Here is a 23,760-nt window from a genome sequence, read left to right on the forward strand (position 1 = left end):
TTTCAGCGTGGGGATGGCTCGCTGAACTGTGGGTAGCTGCTGTCCTCAGCACATGGACGTCACCTGATCTTACAGTGGCCCTTGAGACCAGAGAGCCCTGGCCCCATTTTCGGGATGAGGAAATGGAAGAGCAGTGTGGGCTGGTCCAGGCTCTCACCATGGCCGCCTCTGTCTCCCATCCAAGGAGCCAGCCAGGATAGGATCTCCGCACCCCCGGCCAGCTTGTCCTGGAGGGTCCTGATGCTCTGCTGACCGCTCCTCCCCACACCCCACACCCTGTCACATGCCTGCTCTGTGGGAACTCAGTTTCAACAACACTTTGATGGAAAAATTTATGAAGAATCAAATTATTGCTGCTGGGAGGGAATTAAAACCATTTTTCATTCCCCGCATCCCCGGGCCACGTCTGCGGGCGCCACCTTGGGAGCATCGCGAGTCCCATCCCTCTTTATGGCCCGCCATCACGGGCACAGATTACAGCTGCAATTCTCTGCTAATCGGTTCTGGAGCAGGGACAGCCGTAAACGCCAGGCTCACGCCCCGCTTCCCTTCCCGGGGCTGCCATCAGCGCCGCCCACGACAAAATGCTGTTTCACGGTGGACAGGGATTCCTCCAGTTCTGATTGCTGCCCTGGCACCGGCCAGAGTGCTCAGCCTGGGGGCAACGCCAGTATCAACCTCTAGTCTGTCTGGCAGACTCCTATTCTACCTGCAACACCCAACTCCAATGTCACCTTCTCTGGGAAGCCTTCTCTGATGATGGTGTGTTCTAGGGGAGACGTCCTCCCCTACCCACCTCTGAACTTCCTTATTGCCTCAGGTTGCTCTGCTATAAAATGGGGATGCCAGAAGAAGACCATCCAGAGGATTTGATGAGTCAGCAAGAAGTCGCCATGCAGGTCTCCGAGGGGGATACCTCAAGGATACCTTATTGCTTTTCTAGTTCTCAGGAGGCCTCTTGTGTGTATTTGTGGAGGGGGCGTGTAAAGTCTTGGTGATGTACTGAAGGTCAGACCAGGTGTTCGATCGAGGCAAGTACGAACCCTCTGGCCCATCCCAGCTTGTGGCTTTGCAAGGAAGGCACAGGGCACGTAGTTTTGCCCCCATTGGCAGCTATATGTAGACAGAGGCTCCTAGCCGTGGACTCCTTCCCAGAGGCAGAGGCTGCTCTGCCTGACCGAGGTGCCCAGTAAGGGCTGCAGGGGCCAGAACAGATGGACACTGGCCAGGTCCCAGGCCAGAGTCAGCACATCTTGTGGGTTCCAAGATGCACGAGCTCCCCAGCTAGGCTGCGGCGGAAGGTAGCGAGCGGGGTGTGTGCTGGGGGTGACCTGCACTCAGCAACTGTGCCACAAAGCTGGCGCTCCTGCATTCAACAGCCACACTAATGCCTTGGCAGCAGGGGGTGGATTGCGACTTTCTCCAAGCTCATCAACACAATCTATTATTAATACCCCTCCAAAGGCTCCAGCAGCCATTTCCAGGCAGCACAGCCACTCGGGGTGTCATCTGTTATCTAGATTGCAAGAGCCCGGGAAATAAAACAAGCGGCGGGCACTTTATAAACGGAATGTGCCATCCGTTCGGTCTCCAAGCATCTCTCCACCCAATAAAACATCGGGGAGCACGTATGAAATACTCACTCCCAATTCCGGGGCAGGCTTTGTCTACCGTGCAGGGCGGAGGGAGAGCCGCTCTCGGCGCCTGTGTGTGTGAGGGGGTTCCCTCCTCTCTCCAAATCCGCCCCCTCTCTCAGTCCCTTCACATGAGCACACGGCTGGAACCAGGAGCCCCCGATTGCCCAGGAGAAGCAGGCCGGCCACAGGCAGGGCACTGCCGTCACGGAAGCTTCCTAAGCAATGCCTCTCCACCAGCCTCAGCTTGCTTTGTGTGCAATGGGCTCATGCCGAAGCCTGCTCCTCAGCACCGAAGGCAGGGGCTTAAAGCTTAGTGCTGCAAGCGGACAGGGCTGGGGCGCGCCTCGGCGCCACGACTTCAAGGTACAAATCCAGGTCTTTGCTTGTCCTAGATGAATGCTCTCTCCTCTAGCTCTGGTTCTGCCTTGCTACGTGACTTTGAGCAAGACATTTAACCTCTGAGACTCCAGTTCTCCCTCTGTTACACAGAAACACTGGGCATGTAGCTCAACTGGTCGAGTGCTTGCCTAGCATGCATGAAGACCTGGGTTCCAGCCCCGAAACCAGGCACTGCGGCAGACATTTGTAATCACAGCGATGGGGAGGGAGAGGGAGAGAGAAGGACCCAAAGTTCAAGGTCAGAGCCAGTGATATGGCCCTCTTGGACTCGCTGCACAAGTCTGAACCCTGTTTAATCCCTCAAACACACATAAAGTTTGAAGAAGAGAACACGTCCTCCCATTATACACACACACAGTAATCAAAATAAATGTAAAAGTTCAAGGTCATCTCTGGTTATGCAGAGTTTAGGGCCAGCCAGCCTGGGCTACATGGGACTCTTGTCTCAAAAACAAAACAACAAAAGCCAGATGGCTGTGATGGCGCAAGCCTTTGATCCCAAGAGAGGCAGAGAGGGGCACATCTCTGAGTTTGAGGCTAGCCTGGTCTAAAGAGGGAGTTCTGGGACAGCCAGGGCTACACAGAGAGACCCTGTTTCAAAACACAAGCCAACCAAAAGTGGGGTGCTGCTCCTAGCTCACTGCAGAGCAATTGGGAAGGCCAGGGCCCTGTGAAGCTCTCCGCACTGTAATGGCCCAAGGGGCCTTCTGCTTCCATCTGCCCTCTCTGCCCTGCCCTGTCCCCTGTATGCACGTGGCCTCTGTGGTCTATGCTTACTGGGGCCTCCATGATTTTGGGGAGCAGGCTCCTGTCACTGTGTACACAAGTCCCAGTATGTCTTGCAAGAACCGCCGGGCTCTGGCCAGCCTCCCTTGTTCTCCTTTGCCCCAAAGGGCCCTGATCTCCTGATTCAAAATACGCCTGTCTCAGGGCAGCTCTGAGAACTAACAGGCTTGATGACTACCAACCCGCAACATCTCTCCAAGTCCTCACAGATCTGGAAGGCAGGGGCAGACCCTTGCCCCAGGTCACACACAGTACTACCCTGACCCTGTGGGGCCAGCCATCCTTGTCTCTGTTTGTTGGGCCTGTGCCTCTGCCCCTAAGGTTCCTGGAGGCCCAATCTACTTCACAGCCAAACTAAGAGCTGGGAATATAGCTCAGCATGTTTGCTAAGCCTGCGGGGAGCGGGGTTTGATCCCCCAGCATGGCATAAAACCAGACATGGTGACACGCATGCGTAACCCCGATACCCAGGAGATGGCTCGGTAAGCTTAAAGTCATCCTTGACTACATAGTGACTTTGAGGCTAGCGCAGGACACATGAGACCCATTCTAAAAATAATAATAAAATAAATGAAAACCAAATTGAACATCACTCCGCATGCACAGCTTTCAACGATCACTGTGTGAAACGTCCTGTCGTGAGGTCTTCCCTCTCTGAAAGCGTCCCAGGCTGTGAGAACACATCTCCAGCGGCCATTCATCTGCTTTGTCTAAAGCACAATTTATTAAACTCCTAAGAGGCTAATTGGAAAACAAAAAGTCAGGAAATGCAGTATTTGGCAGAGGGGGATTTGAATGCGGGTCACAAAACTGACCGACTTCTTAACTGGTGACCACTGTGGTACTCGTGGAGCACAGATCGTTAATTGCACACAACAGTGGCCTCCCTGAGGCGTCTTCACCCCAGATGTCTTCCGCCGGACGGACAGACAGACGCCGAACTCAGCGCCCTGGGGCCTTATGCTTACCCTTGTGTCACAGTCTCTTCGCGTGTTTAATGGGGACACTGATGGATGCGGCTGGCTGGGGCGAGGCTCCCGGGCTGGATGGGTGAACGGGGACCATGATTGCTGCTATTATCTCCCCAAGGGTCCCAGCACCGGCTTAGCATTCTTGTTAGGTGGAAGCTCTTCCTCCTCACTGTATACCACGTCAGTGTGCCTTGCAGCTGTGGGGCCCTTTGTCAGGTTCTGAGGATAACTTCTATTCCCTGTGTGCTCGTGGCTCTGAGTGGGCCCTCCTTCAGCCCTCTAGGTGAGCCCTCACTAGGCGGCTCCAGTGCTGAGCCCTTGGGCCTTATAACCACCATGCTCCTCCCCAGTGCACAGCGTGATTTCTCAAGATGCTGAAAACACTGAAAAACCAAGGACACTCAAAACCCTAGTCTTACTTCCTTGCTGTAGTTTGGAAACGTCTCGCAAAGGCTCATATGTGGCTAGCCTATGGTGTTTTAGCAAGTGGTGTTTCTTTGGAAGGTAGGGCCTGGGGAAAGGTTAGGTCCTTGGGGTGTGTAGGCTTGAAAACGAGACTGCCACTAGGCCAAGTGACCCTGGACCAAAGCCTCTGAAATCATGAGTCCAAATGAACTTCTTAGAAGGTGATTGCCTCAGGAACTTTGTGACAGTGACAGAAGGCTGACACAATCCTTTGTCAGTTAAATCAGGTTTCAGTATACTTCGGAATACTTGAAAGGCCCTGGCAGTCTCCTGGTAAGCTCATGACCAAATCAGGGCCCTCAAAGCCACACCCGTGGCCTCTCACCAGTCACCACGCTTTTCGGTCCTCGCCAAACATAGCAATTCCCATCTGCTTCCAAGGCTTGCCTTTCCCCACTCTTCCTTTTCCTTCTAGAGTGTCCATCCTTCAAGGTCTGCTTCAAACGGCCCCTTCTCTGTGCAGGCTTCCCTAGTGCAGAATCTCAGTCACTATCTATGTGTCCAAGGTCTCTACTGAGCTAGGAATCAACACCGGCTCTAACTCACCCCCAGGTCGCACACTGAGATGTTAGAGTTTGTGAAAAATGAAATGGCAGCCAGGTTGGGCGAGGAAAAGAAATGTTTCTTTAAGGGGCTCTAAGAATATCACGAGGTAACAAGACAAACAGATTTGTTCTCTGTGGCCCCCTCCATATCTACACAACTTATGAGTCTATTTGTCTGTCTCTTTGGCGAGGCTTCTGTCAGAATGTCACCCAGGGACCACTAAGGCAGATGTTTCCTAGGAGTGCCCCGGAACTCCTGGACACTGCCAGATCCTTCTCCCCAGCGGAGACCACGTGAATGGGTGCTACTGGCCTGGTGGCTACACCTTCCTTAGCATCATCCAGCTACAGTCTGGAAGCTGGCTCAGGGTGCCTGGTCCCATACAGATGACCACAATGTGGCAGGTGACCTGCCAGGCTGTGCTCACCACAGGAAGGCGGGGGGGGGGGGGATAGGAAATTGAGTTCAGGGATGGCCGCCTGGTTCTGAGTCCCAGCTCTGCCCCACTGCCTCCTGATTTGGGGACAAGCCACCTTTACCCTGAGAGCCTGGCTCCCTGTTAGAAAATGGAGGCTGAATGCCCGTCTAGCATCTAGTCCTCTTCTCCAGGCCACGCCCAGGTGGCAGCAGGACCCCAGGTTCCACTGACGGGGCTCAAGATAGCAAGAGCTCTCTGTGGTGTGACCTTCTTACAGTGGGGGCTGAGGTACCCTGTGATGTGGGTACAGGGGGAACAGGGGCGAGGGGCAGGTCTCCAGAGCCTGAGGACAGGGCCCTGGACAGTAGGGGTGGCAGGGACTGTAGGAGCCAGCCCATCACTGGGACTTACTGACATCTCCCCCGAGTGCCTGTGCATCCTTATCATTCCGGGCTTAGCTGTTTTTTATTTGGAGACAAAAAGGGGCCTGTTGATGGGATCCAACTCAAACCAGCTGCAAACATCTGCTTTGATGCGGCAGGAGCCGCAGGCAGGCCCGGAGTGCGTGTCAATCAGGCGGCTGGAATGTGCTGCGTGGCTGGCCATGCTCACTGGCTGCCGGTTGTGGTACCTCCTGGCCTGCCAGGGCTTGGCAGGGCCTTGCTGACCTGCCGCCTGCCCAGCCTGCATGAGGGCCGCCCCGGGCCTTCTCTTAGCTCTTTGATCCACCTCCGAGGCACAGTGGGGAGGCCCCAGCCAGGGCTGGAGGTCACAAGCTCTAGGCAGGCAGGGACCAGCCCAGCTTGGAGCCTGGGATACTGTCTCCATACCAGCAGGCACACATTCAGTGATCTGACAGACACTGGTACCGTCTCCATGCCAGGCACTAAGAGGGGGTGGAGATGAGAGCCGAAGAGAGAGTCCACCCCAGGCTGCACCCCAACTTCCCTTCGCAAAGCAGAGGGGACATTTTATAGAGAATGGTGTGTCTATCTGAACAAACAGACCACCACAGACAATGTACAAAAGGAGAAAAAAAGGTAACACAGGAGGCAGGGAGGTGAGTCCAGAGGGCTGCAGTCTTAGACAGGCAGTCAGAGGCAGCTGGGGCATCTAGGCAAGGGGAAACAGCTGTGTAAAGGCCCTGAGGTCAGAGTGTATGTGGAGTGCCAGGAAGTGACACAGGGCACTGTGGCTGGAGCAGGTGAGTGAAGGGGAGGGACCCAGGTGTAGGCAAGGCTTGGGGAGGGCTGAGTATGTGACCTGGGAAGGCTTTGAGCTAATGGACTAGCACTTAAAAATTGTTTGTTTAGTGTGTGTGTGTCCGGGGAAGGTGAGTGACAATTGTCTGAGTCAGTTCTCTCCTTCTACCAAGTGGCTTCTAGGAGTTGAAGTCAGATCACCATTACCCACTGAGCCATCTGTTTGGCCCACTGGGCTGGCATCTTAACTGGCTCTCTCTGGCAGCTGTGTAGTTATGATGGCTGAGGAGCAGAGATAGGCTGGGGGACCTCAGCTCAGTGAACTAGGCAAAGGTGAGGCCAGCTCCCGCTAGGTGCCATCAGGGAAGGCATCCTGAAAGGCCTCACCCCCAGGACCCTTCTGAAGGATTGCGTGTCAGAGGAAGGATGGGTCTGGGCTGCTCATCCAGTGGGGGGGGGGGAGAAAGGAGAGCTGAGACACGGTAAGGGAGGGGAGAAGGGGCCTCAGCTCTGGGCAGCACCTGCCATCTGAAGCTCTGAAGGGCTTTGACGAGGACACACACACAGATACGGACATGAACGCAAACATACATTCGCACACATGTGCACATGCACAAAGTCCTACAGAGCGAGCTTGGACCACGTGGCTCGCACCTGACAGTCTGTTTGCCATCTTCAGAGGAGCCCGCCATAGACTGGGATTGAGCAGTCTCTGAAACCAGACCCTCCTGGTTAACAGACAGGACTCCTCTTGCTACCAGTGAGAGGCAAAGACCAGGACAGAGGGAAGTAGGTGAGCATCCCACTTGTGCACCTTCCCATGAAGCCCTGCGGCCCAGCTTAGGATGCTGGTCCCGACAGAAGAGCCACAGGGAAGCCAGCTAAGGCAGTCAAGTGTGTGAGAGTACCAGGCTAAGGGCCTTGTCTGTATTGAAGAGTATGAGCTCTGGCCTGGGCTCCCAGAACTAGCACAGCCTGAGTGGTAGAGCCTTTGCCCGGAATACAAGAAGGCCTTGGTTTGATCCTAGCACCACATAAAGGCAGGTGAAGTAGCACATGACTGCAGTCCCATCACCTGGGAGGTAGAGGCAGGAAGATCACTAGTTTAATGCCAGCTGAAACTACGTAGAGTGGCTATGTAGACCCACTCGCCACATTTATGTGCACCCATGAGCCAGGCCTTGGGCTGCTCCTTCCTTCCTTCCTTTCTTCCTGCTGAACCTGGTCTCTTCCCCTCCCCCATCTTCACCGAGGTCACCAGCTCCTGTCGCTGGATCCCACGGCCCTTAGTACTGTTACTACTACACTGTAAGATTTATTGAGTGTTTCCTACAGACCAGGCCCCAAGCGTTCTTTACACTCGGACTGTTCCTCTAACAAGAGGTGTGTTCAGAGTCCCTACAAGAGCTAAATGGTGTTAGAGAAGGCACCAGGCTGCTGCTCTCCAGGCCTTATGCAGGGTTCTAGTTCTAGAAGCCCTCTGTGGCTTCCCTCTTGTCCACCGAGTGATAAGTTTGTCCCACTCTGTCAGCTCAGAGGGGCCATGTCCACGCCCTAGGCTGGAGGTGCTAAGGCTGTGTGGTCCCCACAGCCCAGGTGGAAGACGAGGGAGCCTGCACTGTGAGAAGTGGAGCCGTCGGCTCCGTCAGAGTGGGCCGGGCCCACAGCTACATGCCTGGGAAGGGCTGTGGGACTATGGCAAAGCCTGAGCAGGTGTATACCCAGCCAGGCAGAAGGCAGAGCTGGCAGCTGGGAGCACCTGCTGATGGCTTCAAAGACCTCAGAAGAGCTGGGGCTGGTGATGTTCGTGTGTAACTGAGGGTTACCCCAAATTCAAGTCTAGCCTGTGTACATAGTGAGTTCCAGGCTAGCCAGTGCCACATACTGAGTTCCTGTCTCAACTAAATATTTAAAAAAATTAGTTCAGAGGAGGAAGGACAAGATGGCTTATGGGGTAAAGGTGCTTGCTGCACAAGACTGAGGACCTTAGTTCAATCCCTGTAGCTCACAGAAAGGTAGAAGGAGGGGACCAACTCCACGAAGATGTTCTCTGACCTCCACATGTCCACAGTGGCACACACACACACACACACACACACACACACACACATTTCAGAAGACTGCACAGCATTCCAGTGAAGGAATGTGTATGTATGTGTGTGTATGTGTGTGGTGGAAGGGTGACTTGACAGCTCCATTCTGTGTGGAGATAGGACAAGCAGTGAGGTCATGCCAGGAGGGAGCGGCTGGAAGAAGCAAAGGCAGGAGGCATACACAGGCCATCTGCAAGCCTGGGGAGACAGAGCATTGGAGTGAAACAGGTTGGTAAGGATGAATGTCAGAGAGCAAGGCTCCTGGCCCACCACTCAGCACCTGAAGGCAAAGCACATTCTCTTGTCCCATACAAGGATATATCTATGCACCCACTCACACAGTCACCTAACAAGCCGAGTCCCCATCTTCTCTCAGATTCACCCACCCATCTTCCCATAATCCACCCATAAATCAATCTATCCGGATGCGCACCCACTCGTGTATCCATTTATCCATCTGCCCATCCATGTTTCCACCCACCCATGATACCCAGCATTTAGCCACCAATGCCTTTCTCCACCCATGCACCACCCGACCACGCATTCCTCTATCACCATCCACCTACCTATCCACCCTTCTCCTATCCACCCATCCATGCTCACCTTTATCCTTCTTACATAATCTACCGTCTATCCACACCTTATCCACTCAGCCAGAGTCTATTCGTCCATCCAACCATCATCCACCCATCACTGCAATGTGAAGTGCTAACACCCAATACACACCATGGCCAATTGCTCTCCTGCCTTACTCAAGTCTCTGTAGGAGGGATCTGGGACTGGTGTCCCCGTGGTCTGGGAGGAAGAGCACTGCCCAAACTGGTATTGTGGTCCACCATTCTAACCCCAAAGATTTTGGCTTCCTTGTAGGTAAACTGTAACAGGGTTTAATTAGGGTTCCATCAACATTGATAAACTTCCTTTGAGCAAGTGTGTTCTAGAAGAGACTCCATTAAGGCAGTTTAATTTTTTGATCAATTCTCTTTCTAGTATAGTTAAATAATTTACATTATTTTTTTTTATTTTACTAAAATTATTTTTATTGAGATAAATGATATTTTTTTCACAGACAGTGTGTGTGTGATATTTTTTAAGAGTGCTCGCTCTGCTGCGGGGTTCCTGTCCATCTCGAGTCTTGCTGATGACCAGTGGCAACACATTAAGCCCGCACAGCCTCCCTGCTGGCAGCTGTACTTCATACTGACTTTTTTTATTTACCAAGGTAAATCTCCCCTGAGCTCAGGAGGGTGTTTTTCAAGGCTGCCAACTAAATCATTGAAGTTTGTTTTCACAAATCTCACCAGGCAGCCAATGAAAATACACTTACTCAGGGACCAACACAGGGAGTCAAGACAGACTTCAGGGTGTCCTATGTGGCCTGCAAGTGTCCCCAGAACCTGAGAGTGTTCCTTCCCGTCCTCCGGGGACTCGACACTACCTCCTTTTCTTGACCTCGGGTTCCTGTGACTTATTCCTCAGAGTCTGGTCCCTTACTAAGTCTGAGTTTCTCCAAAGAGCCCTTAAGGCATAGTTCCTTTCTCTACAGACGAGGTTGGCCATTTCCTCCCTTACTTTCTGCCCCGTCTTCCCCTTAATGCAGTCATGGCCAGCGTAAGCTTTCTCACTGCAGACAATCCGGCTACCATGAGCTCTGGCCCAAGGCTCTCCTCCACCATGCATTTTTGCGCGTGCACATTTCTCTGGAGTTGCTTTGCTCTGGCCACATTGAGAATGTGTATATATGAGGTTCTACCAAATGCCACAGTGACGAAACCCTGCCCAGCCCGGAGCTCACAGCCACCCAGGAGCAGTCCTCCTTCAAAGGCTCCAGGATCACTTCTGAAAAAAGTAGGGTCCCTTCCTTTATGCAGAGCCAGGGTCTGATCCAGGCTAGCCGGATAGACCGGCACCACATTTTTTTTCCAGGAGTTGGGAAGGTGGTTGGGGAGAAGAGGAAAGCGAGTGTCAGAGATAGGGGAGTCTGAGAGTTGCTCGTCCTATGACTTTGGAAGGGACACAGTTATAGCTGCTGGGTAGAACAGGTCCCCAGGAAGAGCTCCCCTCCCACCAGGATTCCGAGAGGCGGGCGCAGGAGGTGGCGGGCTGAGAGTTGAGTCTCGAGGCTTGGAGGCCTGAGGGTTAGACCTCTCAAATGCCGCTGGTCTTTCTCTTCAGGCTGGGGGTGGCTGTGGCAGGATAAGCCTGGTGTCCCTGCTGGGCAGGGCATACAAGGCCACTCACGCAAGGCCACTCCTGGGCGCCGCCCCCCCCCCCTACCGTTGGCCCGTTTAGTGGGTAACTGATCGCCCCACGCCCCGCCCCAGCCGCCCGCTGCCCGCGCGAGCCGCTTAATCACCGCCCGCCCGGCTGCATTAGCATAGTAATGGCCTTTAAATTGAGCCTCTTTGTTTTTTAATTAAGCTCCCAGCAGGTACAGAGAAGAGCGATTATTGAGGAAGCTGCCAGCGCTAATCGCCCGCAGTCATTTGACAATTAAAAAGCGCCCAGCTTTAACCCTTTCCCTGCGCCCGCAGCAGTCCCCCGCAGCGTTTAGCGCGGGCTCTGTGTGCGCACGCTTTCGACTGGGATCCGGGGATCCGTCCCCTAGCAACTCAGAGGGGTCCTTGCCAACACCCCCATTTTGATGAGGGGCAAACTGAGGCACAGAGCAGGGAGATAACTTGCCCACGGCACACAGTTTGGGCGTGGGAGACAAGAGTTTGGCAGCCAGGTTACTATGGAGATCCAGTGCCCAGCCTCGGCGCTTCGCAGCGCCCTCTGAGCACACCTTCTCACTTAACGAGTCTGGCTTTTTTTTTTTTTTTTCCTCACCCTTCTAAGCCCTTGTCGGCATCTCCTAACGCCCCGTGAGATGAAATTCCCAGGCCTCCTCCCCCTCCCGTTCCCCATCCCTTACTGTGTGAAGGCACGAGGCTGGGGCTCCCGGGCCCTTGAGAATAGCTGTGTAAGAAGAGACAGGCGTGCGCTCTGCCCAAGTGGGTGGCCCACCAAGAAGCGGGACAGGCAAACTTAAAGTCAGGCAGCGCTGTTCTGGGTCCAGCCCCTCCAGAGAAGCCCCCTTCTTAGTTTGGAGGGGAGGTTCTGGGGGGAAGGCTGCAGTGTGGGCACAGACCCGGAGGCACCACCAGCTTGACCTAGAAAGAAAAGCTGAAGGGGAAAGGAAAACTGGAACCGGAGGAGCCCGGCAGGGCAGAAGCCAGCCAAGGGGCGTGTCGCACCGACTTCACCAACAATTGCACTTATGTTTGAATGGCTAATGCCTCCCATGATTTACTACCGAAGACAGCCGCTTCTGTTCCTAGTCTTCAGGTACCTTTCCCAGAGGCAGCTATGTCTTAGCTGGGGTCTCCTTTCTGAGAATGAGACGGGTTACACCTGAGTGCATAGACCCACGTACCCCCAGCCCCAAGCTGGGGCTTTTGTAATGAAGACTGGCTGGGATTCTTTCTTTCTCTTTCTCTCCCTCCCTCCTTCCTTTTCTCTCTCCCTCCCTCCCTCCTTCCCTCCCTTCTTTTCTCTTTCTTTCTTTCTTTCTTTCTTTCTTTCTTTCCTCCCTCCCCTCTCTCTTTCTCTCTCTCTCTTTCTTTCTTTCCTCCCTCCCTCCCTCCCTCCCTCTTCTCTCTCTCTCTCTCTCTCTCTCTCTCTCTCTCTCTCTCTCTCTCTCTTTCTTTCTTTCTCACAAACCCTACCACTGTTTCCCAGAGCACCTGACTCCCAGCTGCCAGGTCCTTCATAGAAAGCTCAAACCCTGATTTACTTAACCTGCACCCTGCGGATGGCCTTGCAGGCCATTTAAAGGATTTTGTCTTAATCTCAAGAACCGTAGGAAGTCATTGAAGGGTTCTAAGTGGGGAGTGGCCTGAGTGATTTACATTTTTAAAAGATCACTTAGGCTGGTAGCTGGAGCCCTCAAAGAATTGCTGTTGGAGTCCAGCAGAAGGCGGGAGCAGCTCCTGGCTAGGGGGGAGGGAGTGGGAGGTGGTGGTTTAGGGGAGACTGCTGGAGGCTCGCATATGCACCAGGCTCAGGGCTGGATAGATGGTGCCCGGACCCTGACCCAAAGCTGAGATAGCGGTACAGGGCGCTCTGGTACACCATTCCTCTCACCCCAGGGACGGATTCCCTCAACGTAGGCTCCACTGCCGTCTAGGAGGAGGTGGGGGTGATCTTAGTCCCCCACAGTGTTCTAAGCTCTCAGGGGCTCTGACTCCCATCTCCCATTCTCTCTATTCTGCTCCAGGTTGAGCTGAGGGAGCCTGGCGGTGGCCCCGTTGATCTCAGAGGACTATTCCCAGGGTGTGTGAGCCAGAGGGGAATTTGCACAGACCGAGGAGGAGCACTGGCCCTGGTCGCTACTTTTCCTCTGTCCTGGCTCAGGGATAAACTTGGATAGGCTGTCGGTACCCTAGAGCCCCCCCCCTCGGTCTTTCTATGACTAAGAGATGGGTGGGGGCTGCCTAGGAGGAGCTGGGGGGGCAGTTGGGGCCACCCACTGGCTGCCTTGTCCTCTGGACAGAGGCAGGAAGCATGAAGCCCTTGCAGGCAGTCAGGGGTTAACAGCCAGCCCACCCCCCATCTATCAGCTAACATCGCCCAAACAGACAGACAGACAAGGCAGCTGTCCAAACAGGCCTGTGTACCTGGCCACAGCCACAGAGGGGACAGGGCAGTGCTGTTTACTCAGCTCCTGCCCCCACCACACACACACACACACACACACACACACAGCATTTCCATGCAGTCTCCCTCGGGTTTGTGCTGAAGGTTCGAGGGTTCATAAAACTAACCATCCTTGTTCTGAACTGGAGGTCCTGGCTCCTGGTGCTAGCGCTGACTGGTCCAGCCCAACCATTGTCATTGTCACCATGAGCGGAGAAGCAGAAGCAGCACAAGACTGCTCTCAGAGCAGAAACTGACTCCCTGGAGCCTGGGAACCTGGAGATCCACCTCAGTCCGTGTGTTTCCCCCCTCCCCCCCCAGCTCCCTGACCAGCTCCCACTGAGGTGCCAATGCAATGGCACTGACTAATGCCCACTCCAGTTGAGTGGCCCAGGAAGCTCCCTCCCATCACACCTGCCCATCACCTTATCTTCAAACAGGCTTCCTAGGTCCAAGCCTCCCCGGTAGTGGCTAGCTGCCTCCCACCTCTCCACTGCTCCCTAGGTCTGCTGTACTGGATGCCCATGAGCTCCAACCATCAGCAAGTCTCCTCCCCCTCTGCTGGTGGCTTCCCCAGGGCCTGCAAGTTCTCCCCAGTGCAGTGTCCTTCCTTTCCCTGGGGACAGGGGTGTTTCCAGCACTCTCTACACCTGCCCGGCTCAGCTCCCTCCTCCAGCCTTCCACAAGCACAGAATGCAAGGCACTGCTTCTCTCTGGTGTGCCAAGGCTCAGAGAGGCACTAGGTCTGTGCCAAACCCCACCGTTACTACCCCAGCACGGTATCCCCAGATAAGCAGCAAGACAGGGGCTGGGAGTGGCTAATGGTTAAGAGTGCTTGCTGCCCTCACAGAGGGCTGGAATTCGGTTCCTGACACCATATTAGGTGGCTCACGATGGCCTGGAAGTCCAGCTTCAGGCTGTCTAATGTCCTCTTCTGGCATTCATAGTCACACACAGGCACATAGTTTCACACTTGAAAAGGAGGAGGAAGAGGAAGAGGAGGAGAAGCAAGGTGGGTGCGTGTACCATCTGGCATAGGCCAGCAGTGAGAGATGACCAATTTGACCAAGGTGCCCTTGTGTCTGTGAATCTCGTCACAACTAGGCCATTGCCCATGGAGGGATGCCTCCACTTACGAGGCTCTCAGGAGCTCAGGCTCAGGCCCCCTTAGCAGGGCCGTGTGGGGAAGCATACCCCCTCCCCAAGGCCAGGCTCTGGACGGCTCCTCAGTGCCCTTACCCAGTGTGACATCTTTACAGCACATGCCGTGCCTGCGAAGGCCTGGGTGGGGTGAGGGGGAGACAGGACACCTCTCGAGTAACGGATTGTAAATTCCTGGGCCCCTGGCTTTCCATCCCTAACAACCTCCTCCCATGGCCACAGCGCCTGTCCCTTCGCAGCCAATTTAAATGAGGGGTCCCAGACCTTGGGCGTAAAGCATTCCAGACTCCAGAGAGGGGGCAACTATTGTTTCTTTGGGGGAAAAAATAAAATAAAATAAAATAAACCGGATCTCTGCAGCGTCTAATCACTCTCACATGTGCTGTGGGGTTTGCAGCGTGGACAGCCCTTTACAGTGTGAGAGCCCCTGGGGCACAAACCTAGCTCTCCCCACCCCGTTCCCCCTGCGAGAGCCTGTGAGGGAGGTTTATGCTATGGATGAGACTGAGGCAGAGGGCAGAGCCACTAGGTCCCATCTAGTTTAATCTACTCCATAACCTCACAATGACTGATGGTCCCATTTCACAGAGGGTATAACTGAGTCTCTCATTCAAGGTCAACAGCTAGTACCTGGGCCTGCCAGGTTCTTCTTAGAGGCACAGGCCTCCTGGGAGCTGCCCTGAACTGAGTGGCCTCCCCGCACGAGGGCCACGTACTGCCCTCGTAAGGGGTCTGGTCCCACCCGTCCTGCCCCAGGCAGGCCCTGCCATAACCGCAGCTGGGGCCTGGAAGCATCAGAGCTGGTTTTTAATAAGGAGGATGAATCTTCTTGGAAGCTCCAGTGCAGAAGGGAGGGGTGGCCAGGCAGCCGACCTTGGTTCTCCTGCCTTTCTGTAGGCAGGGAGAGGAGGCCTGGCCCAGTGGCCTGTCGCTGGCCGCTGGGGGCCTGGGCAGTGGGGGGTGGCTGCCCTGGGCCTGGAGGGAGCTGGCTCTTCTACCAGAGTAAGCTCACAGGATATTACAGCGCCTTTGTGTGCCTGGTGACCCAGCTGCTGGTTATTGAAAAATTCCACCGCTCTGCACAGGGCAGGCCTGCTGACCCCTCATCCCAGGACGCGCCTATCTTTCAAAAGATACAGGATTAGAGCGGCAGGCCCGACCCTGAGCAAAGCCCCGTCTGGGGTGTCTGTGTTTTCGTGGCCTCACGGGATCCGGGGCTGGAGTGGGTTCTTGGCGCAGGATTTAATTAGTTGGAATCAGTCTGCGATTACTGTGGCGACTATTTACCCAGGCACTCAGCAGTCTGAACCCTACTCAGAACAAAGATGGGCCCCTCAGCCCGGGGCTGGCCGGGCCAGGGGCCCCAGCTGAGCTTGGGCCCAGCTGCTGGGCGGGCGGGCAGGGAGAGCTGCAGGCCAGGCCAGGCCTTCTGCCGGCACACCTCATTTAGTCGATATTTGTGGGTTTTCGCCATGCAAAGCATCTACATGGGGCTTTTAAAAAATTAAAGCATCTCAAGAAATTTATGGCCAACTTCCGAGCAGCCCCTCCCCCCAGCTCGTGGCTCTGTGGCGGTGGTCAGGCGGCGCTGGTTGCTGAGGTGGGATTGAATTCCTCCAGGAGGGGGGTGCGGGGGAGGACGATGCCCAGAGGCAGCGCAGGCTCCCCCTCCACCATCCCAGGTGTCCCAAACTCAGGAGGGCACTTGTGTGTCTGCAGCCACGCTCGTGTGGTGGCTACTCGGCTTGGGAAGGCGAGTTGGTGCCTACAACAGCTGATTTCTCTCGCTCGCACCCATCTCCACACCGTGGGGGCTTTCCCAGTGCCTACACTGCTCCTGAAGAACCCCAGTCCTAAGTGTGTACGTGCACGGATTCTGTATGCCCCTCCTCCCGCACACACCTGCTTGCCAGTCCGCACGTACACGCACACGAGACTCACGCCTGCCTACCTGTCTGCAGCTCCTGGTAGGTGGCCGCTGTGTGGATGCGCCTACATGTACCTGTGCCTGCAAGTCTGAGGGTGTCCCACCGTACGCACGCACGCACACATGCTGTGCACATGGACAGCCCCACCCACCCACACGCACTGACACAGGCCAGCGAACCGAGAGCTGCACAAGTGTTCAGCCAGTGACAAGCACAGCTCCAAACATGTTCACACATTCATATACAGTATCCGCACACACATCTACACATATGTGTCTCCACCTGTGGGAACATCAGCTGCCCGGGAGGGTGGTTTTGCAGCCCAGAGTCAGGTGTGGCTTAGAGATACTTTGGGTTTTGTTCTGTTTGCTCATTTATCTATTGACCGGGTCTCGCTATGTAGCTCTGGGGAGATTGGAACTCCCTGTGCAGCCTGGCTGGAATTCAGAGATCAGCTGGCTCTGCCTCCAGAGTGCTGGGATTACAGGTGCGAGTGACCCTGCCTTGCTAAAACCTTAGTTCTAGTATGGGTCAGGGCCTGCCTGGTCAAGAAAGCTGCCAGGTCAGACCACAGGGCAGATGTGGGGTCTGGCCAGTCACTTAGGCAGCCCTTGTCCCAGCTCTCACTGATCTCTGCCCAGCCTGGCCTCGGCCTCCTCTGAGGACGTCTTAGCTTTCACCTGCTTCCTCACCTTTGCCATGGCCACTGAGGCTTCTGTCCTGCTGTGGCGTAGGGCACCTCAGGGTCACCTGGAGGTCAGGGACAGAGAAACAAATTGCTGGACCCAGACGGCTAATGGTTTCCTTTTCTGAACTGTTGTAGAAATAAGTAGCCCTGGCCCTACCGCAGAGTCACATGGCCTTACAGGGACCTCCTCCCATTTGCAAGACTGTGAACACACGCACATGCAGAGTCACACCTACATGAAGCCTTTAGAATACCACCTACCTGCACCAAGACAAGTGCAAACAGAGGGACACAGAGAACCCTGGCAGTAGACACGGGGAGGGAGGAGTCTGATGGACTAAAAGAGGGCACAGAAGACATTGACCTACACAGAGGCCTCTGCAAGCAGCAGACACATGCATGCTAGCACACACCACAGGCCTGAAGGAAACCATTCTCAAGAGAATGAGTCTTGGATGGTCCACTTCTGGCTAGAACATGGCTACTGGCTCATCATTGTTGAGCCTTGGAGCAGAGAGCCACCCATATGCAAGACTGGCCGGTGACCAGGCGGGACCCCTGACTTACTGCTGAGCCCCATCCCTGGTTCTTACACCCTCCTCTGCTCTGTGACTGATAAGCCCTCCTCCAGGCTTCTCCAAGTCTGCTCCCCTCACAGACAGCACGGGGGACCCTCAGTTGATGGCCCCCCTCTTCTCCCTGGGCTGGGTTTCTTCTCACTGTCCTGCTCTTCCACTGGGCTGCCTTCTTGGCACGCCTCAAACCTGCCCAGCTTCACAAGCCACACCCTCCCTGTCCTCATTCCACCTCTCTGCCTCACACTCTTGGTAGCCATGCCCAGGCTAAACCCCATGCCTGCTGCAGTCTTTGAGTTCATGTCTTAATGGTCCACAAGGCTGATGGACCCTTTCTGTCTTATAAAGCCTCCAAATGGCTTCACAAAGGAGGGCTGTGCAGGACATTCTCTCCGAACTGGGCAAGGGAGGCTGCTCTCTGTTGGTTATCTTAGCCCCGTCCTAGTTCAGCACCACCGGTGGGGTGGGTGCTAACTGGGGGACAGTAGGATGAGGCGGTAGCCTCTCTGGTGTCTAGAAGATGTGCACCCCAATCCTGCCTCTAGCTTTGTGTCCTGGGCCTCTGGCATTCATCCAGAGCCTCAGTTTCCTTTCTGTTTCTGGGAGGTTTGAGGCTGCTGCTGCAGGTACTGGATGGCAATGAGACCATGGGTACTGAATGCTCAGCACAGCCCCAGAGGATGACACCACCATCCCCTCCGATTCTGCCTCAGTGGCTAGCACCACCCAGAGGGACCCTCACACCCATGCCAAGGTCCCTGCATACCTCAGGGACCTCCACTGATGTCAGGAAGCATCTCTGTCCCAAACCCTGGACTTCAGAGTACTTCCTGGTGTGCTTTCTTCCTCCATCTTTCCTTAGCCTGTGAGTACTTAGCTATCTTTCCTGTCCACCTCAAAACTCCAAACCAGCACACTGACAAAACTGTCCAGGCCCATGGGCACTGCGTCCCCACCTGCGCTTCCTCGATCAAGGACCTGGCTTCAGCCTCTCTGCTTGCCACAAACCATCACCCAGATAGAAGCATGCCTTGCATTTCCACTTTCTCTCTCTGTGCTTTGTGTCAGAGGCAGCTGGCCAGGGTTTGCTAAGCAGCTGCTGTGAAACAGGCAGAGGACAAGGGGCTGGACACAAAGCTCACACCATTCTCTTCTCAGCCATTGGCCACTTTCAGCGTGCTTACTTTCTTCCATTTAAAATGTCACACACACACACACACACACACACACACACACAGAGAGAGAGAGAGAGAGAGAGAGAGAGAGAGAGCATGTGATGTGAGAGAGAGCATGAGAGAGAACAACTTTGTGGAGTCTGTTCTCTGCCCTCCAGCTCTCATCTCCATTCACCTGAACTTAGGTCTCCAAGCTTGTACGGCAAGTGGCTTTACCCTCTAGACCATTTCACCAGCCCCATGAACCAACCCTTTTTCTGGAAACTCCAGAGACTCTCAGCCTGTCTCTCCCCATTTGCAGGTTCCTGGTCTCTGCCTCGGGAGGTGCTGGGATCACCGTCCACCTCTCCTCAAATGCCAAGAGCCTTGATCAGGACTTGGATATCATGTAGCTTCAGATATCACTTCAACACCCAAAGCCCCCAAAGCTCAGCCTTCATTTCTACAGCACTGGCCGCTCCTCTAGCCAACTCCATAACCTCACATTGGGATATGACAGCATCTCACAGGAGGCACAACTGCGTCTCTTGCTCAAGGTCACCATCTAGCATGTGACCCAGACAGGATCTTCTCAGGTGCGCGGGCTCCTGAAGGCTGTCCTGCAGCTGCTCACTGCTCCATCTCCTAGGCTGCCCCCTGGGTGCCTCAGGGCTGCAGAACCCGGTGTTCACACCCCAGCTCCTGTCAGTTAGCATATGTGCACAATGACAGATGCACGAGGATGCCTGCTGATGTGCATTGTGTGACCGCAAAGCCCTGGCAGGGAAATGGTTAATAAATCAAGGCCTACCCGTTCCCTGGAAAGTTGTATCTGCCCATACAGGTTAATCTGTGTACACTGACGTGGGCAACAGTCCTTGTCATTTTACTGAGCAGGATAGGCAAGAGGCTAGCAGAAATAGAAGTCCCACGAAACGGAAAGCCAACCGGATACACTCGGCACGCCCAGAGCATGCTCCTAAGAAACGTGTTTGTGGAGCTCAGTGGGTAAAGCACTTGCTTCACAAGTGTAAGGACCAGCGCTCAGGTCCCCTGACCCGTGAAGATGTGGTGTCCACCTGTAACCCCAGCCCTCTGGAGGCAGAGGCAGGGGACCCTGGGGCGAGCTGGCTAGCATGACTAGCTCAAATCAGCAAGTTCTGGTTTCTGTGGGATGCTCTGTCTCAGTAAATTAAAGGAGAGCGTGACTGAGAAGAAGACCCAGTGTCAACCTCCACATGCAGGCACACACATGCACGTGACCTCTACCTGTGTTTGCCCACATACATGAACACACATACTCACACTCATACCACACATGAAAGAAGGATGGGAGGAAGGCTTGTGAGAAGGGTCTGACTTTCACCTTGGTCATCTGAATTCCAGGGGAGAGGCGGGGTACTGAGAGCTCACCTCAGTGGATTTAACTTCTGCTTTGCAGCAATGGTGGCCTGTTTGCTGTCACTGTTCCTGAACTGGCCCAGCTTCTCCCCTCCCCCACCCCTGCACATCCCCTCTCTCTGTCCCTCCACGGCTTTCCTTAACTTCTTTCCTTTCCTCAAGGCTAGATTCTGAGAGTTTTCCCACCAAGGAGGCTGTTGGGCTCCTGCCAGGCCTCGAGGAGAGGAGCCATGCTCCTGATAGATCTGGGTTCAAGGCCATAAAAAAAAAATAAAGAGATGTAAGGAATTAAAAAAAAATAAGGAAATATAGAGCAGAAAGTGATCACTGTTATTTCTGCCTGAACTCAGATATTACAGCAGTGATTCCTCTGCAGGCAGGAATAAGGGCCCAGAACCCCCCTGCCCAGCTCCTCCACTAGCTTCCTCAACCTCAACTCTGCCATCCCCAGTTCTTTGGGAGTGGAAATCCAGCTGCAGGGGAGATGGCTCTGCAGGTAAAATGCTTGCCACACAAGCGTAAGAGCCAAAGTTGGGACGCCCTGTGCCTGTGTAAACACAGGCTGTGGTTGTATGCACCCGTCCTGATAAACACAGGCCAGAGGACAACTCTGTAGAGCTGTTTCTTTCCGGTCACCTTCATGTGGGGTTGTGGGGAGTAAACCCGGGCCATCGGGCCAGGGAGGCAGAGCTTCGTATCCCTGGGGCTCGATGGCCCATCGGCTTCGCCTAATCTGCTGGTTCCAAGTTCCATGCCAGAGCCCGACTCCCCAGAGCCTGACTCAAAATACTAAGTTGGAGAGTGTTACAGGAAGACACCTGATGTCAACCTCCAGCCTCCACGTGCACTCACACGCTTGTGCACATGTGTCTGTTCACACATGTACATACACCACACACACACACGTACACAAGAAGAAAATCAAACCATCCTTCATAGCCTACAAGGTAGAGAACCTCATCTTCTCAGCTCAGCCCCCACAGTCCCTCAGCTGGCCTTTGATTCATTAATTGGTTAATTAACTTGTACACACGAAGTGTTTTGGCTGGCACTAAGCATAGAGGGCATAGCTCTCTGCCACTCCTGCTGCTTCCGCCACGACGCTGTCGCCTGCTGTTTCCTCTGCCCTCTGCCTGTTCTCTTTGCCCTCTGATGTCACTGCCTTCCCTGCCCCTTCCTGGAAAGAGACTGTGCAGCTCTAGCCACACAAAGGCATGCATGCTGTCACTGTTCCTGAACTGGCCCTGCTCCCCCCCTCTCCCCGCCTCTGCACATCCCCGCTCCCTGTCCCTCCAAGGCTTTCCTTTCATCAAGGCTAGATTCTGAGAGTGTTCCCTCCAAGGAGGCTGTTCAAGGCCACTCTCTGCCTCCCATCAAGCATTCCCAACATGTGACACGGGATGAAGACCACAGCCAAGCAGCAGGGCCTTCCGAGGACGACCAAGGCACAGGAATGGGTCCTAGGCGGCCTGTGCTGTGGTAGGTAGCTGGGGCCTCAGGGTCCTTCCTCCTACCTTTGTCTCACGGCAGGTGCACTGGCAGCCTCCTGCAGCCTGCCTTCTGTGTTTGGGTCTCCATTTGCATTCACCCCGGAGACAATGGTGCAGTCCTTAGGGAGAGCCCAGGCCCCCCTCGCTCATCAGGGGGACACAGCTGAGATGCCCCAGGCTGGCATGGGCTGGCCCCACCACGGAGGAACTGGGCTACCCAGGGGCTGCTGGAAGGGGGGCAGCTGGTGTCTGCTGTATTCAAAGGCCAGCAATTCTCAACGGCTGGTGAGGGCTGAGTGGGGGTGCCCCCCCCACCAGCCAATGTACATGCCACCCAGGAGAAAGCATGTCTGGATCAGAGATTTGGCCTCCCATCCCAGCAACCCAGCACCATGGGTAGGGACCTTTGTTTTCCTAGCAAGAGGCTGCCCCTTCCCCAGGTCCCTCTTGCAACACCCCGCTATCTTGGCAGGCACTGGGCCCACACTGGGAGAGTATTTTCTCCAACACTCTGAGACTACTCGGTATTGTGTTAGTGCAATAAATACTCATTTTAAGAAAACGGAGACTCAATTTGGCCACCAGAGTCAGGAGCAGCAGTTAGCAGGGCTGTAGACTGTCACCGCGCAGCTGGCAGCCCTGCACCCAGCAGCCCAGCCCTAGCAGGGGAGGGGAGGAGTGGTCATGAGCCATGCCAGGATGTACCACCTTTCCCCCCCAGTTCAGACCACGGGGCAGGCCAGCAGCTGAGACGGCAGCTCCAGGGAGCTCCAGGTGGATCCTGACCTGGAGAACATGACAGTCTCAACAGGAACAGTGTCTACCTAGTGGAAACTGCTGGGGCCAAGCTCAATGCAGGTGTCACTCATCCAGAGCATCAGTCCTGTTGATGAAGTAGATGCCTTTATCCCTGCTGAGGCCAAGGAAGGTGAATTACTTGGATGAAAGCCTTGTACAGCCTTTTTGTCTATTTATTAAGCACGGAGTAGGGCCACGTGCTGTCTCCATGGTACTTCCCATCCTTTAGACAAGGGAGCAGAGGCTCTGCATGAGGTCACACCTCTTGCTCCTGCCTCTTGGCCTCAGCAGGGATAAAGGGCTTCATGGGGGCGGGGTGGGGAGGATATACTACCGACCCTCTCCACAAAAATCATGGGGTTGTCCATCTGATCACTAGGGCATTGGGTTAGACCGGATAGGGGGCTTGGGGAAGCCTGGGGCCCGTAGAAACTAGGTCTCCAACGTTGTGCAGGCAAAACAAACAAGGCCCCTCTGTGAAGGGCTGGGGATTTGTACTCATTGCCATGGAAACCACACAGAGCATGGGGGGAGGGGACCAGAGCCTGCCGCTGCCTTTACAGATGTGAGAGACCCCCACAGCCTCCAACAGGCCAGGCCATGGGTGGCCAGGAGGCTGCGGGAGCCAGGGGTAACCGGATAGGCATCCTAGCTCCCTGCTGTTCGCCTGGGCTGGGCTTGGGAGGCAAGGTCCCGGCATAGAGCTCAGGCCTGGGCTCTGGGTGTGGCGGCTGGTGCAATGAGGGCAGAGGATCCTCCTGAGTCACAGGTGCCAAAAATATATGACAGAGATAAGAATGCAGCTCCTACTCACCTGGCTAAAAATAGCCACGCTCGGGAGGCAGGAAGGGGTGGGGGTTCCCTGCTGAAGGCCTGCCCTGTGGGTGGCTAGCTCGAGGAAGAACCTATTTCTTGGGCAGGGCTGCCAAGGCCAAGGGCAGGGCCAGCCCTCCAGTGCGCACTGCTGAGCACCCTGGGGGGCGAGGGGGGGGGATCTTGCCAGGTGCTGCTCCGTGAACAAGCGGCTGGTAAGCCGGGCTCCGTGCAGGCAAATAAGACAACAGCCATGACAGCGGCTCGCGCTCACTGCTCGATTCCTGCAGGCCTAACACCGCTGTGCACACCCCCGAGTGCATCGTCTCCTTTTGGTAACGAAGAAAGGATTCTTATTGCTGGTTCTATAGAGGATGAAGCTCAGACCCACAGAGTTTGAGTGCCCAATGTTCCGTAACCCAATGTTAAGACTTACTGGAGCTGGAATTCGAACCCAAGCCTGGCAAAGTTCAGAGAGGGGGGCATTCGTTTGCCTCAGGTTACCCAGCAAGGACCAGAACTGGAGATCAGGATTTCCGGCTCCCAAGTTCAGCA

At 54.9% G+C, this 23,760-nt stretch overlaps 1 protein-coding gene across 2 annotated transcripts in view; it reads right to left on the reverse strand.

The window, feature by feature from the left end:
- Positions 1 to 23,760, reverse strand: part of Lmx1b (LIM homeobox transcription factor 1 beta) — a 77,516-nt gene that overhangs the window by 8,548 nt on the left and 45,208 nt on the right. The window lies entirely within an intron of this gene.

Source organism: Meriones unguiculatus, chromosome 8 (assembly GCF_030254825.1).
Source record: "Meriones unguiculatus strain TT.TT164.6M chromosome 8, Bangor_MerUng_6.1, whole genome shotgun sequence".
Lineage (NCBI taxonomy): Eukaryota > Metazoa > Chordata > Mammalia > Rodentia > Muridae > Meriones > Meriones unguiculatus.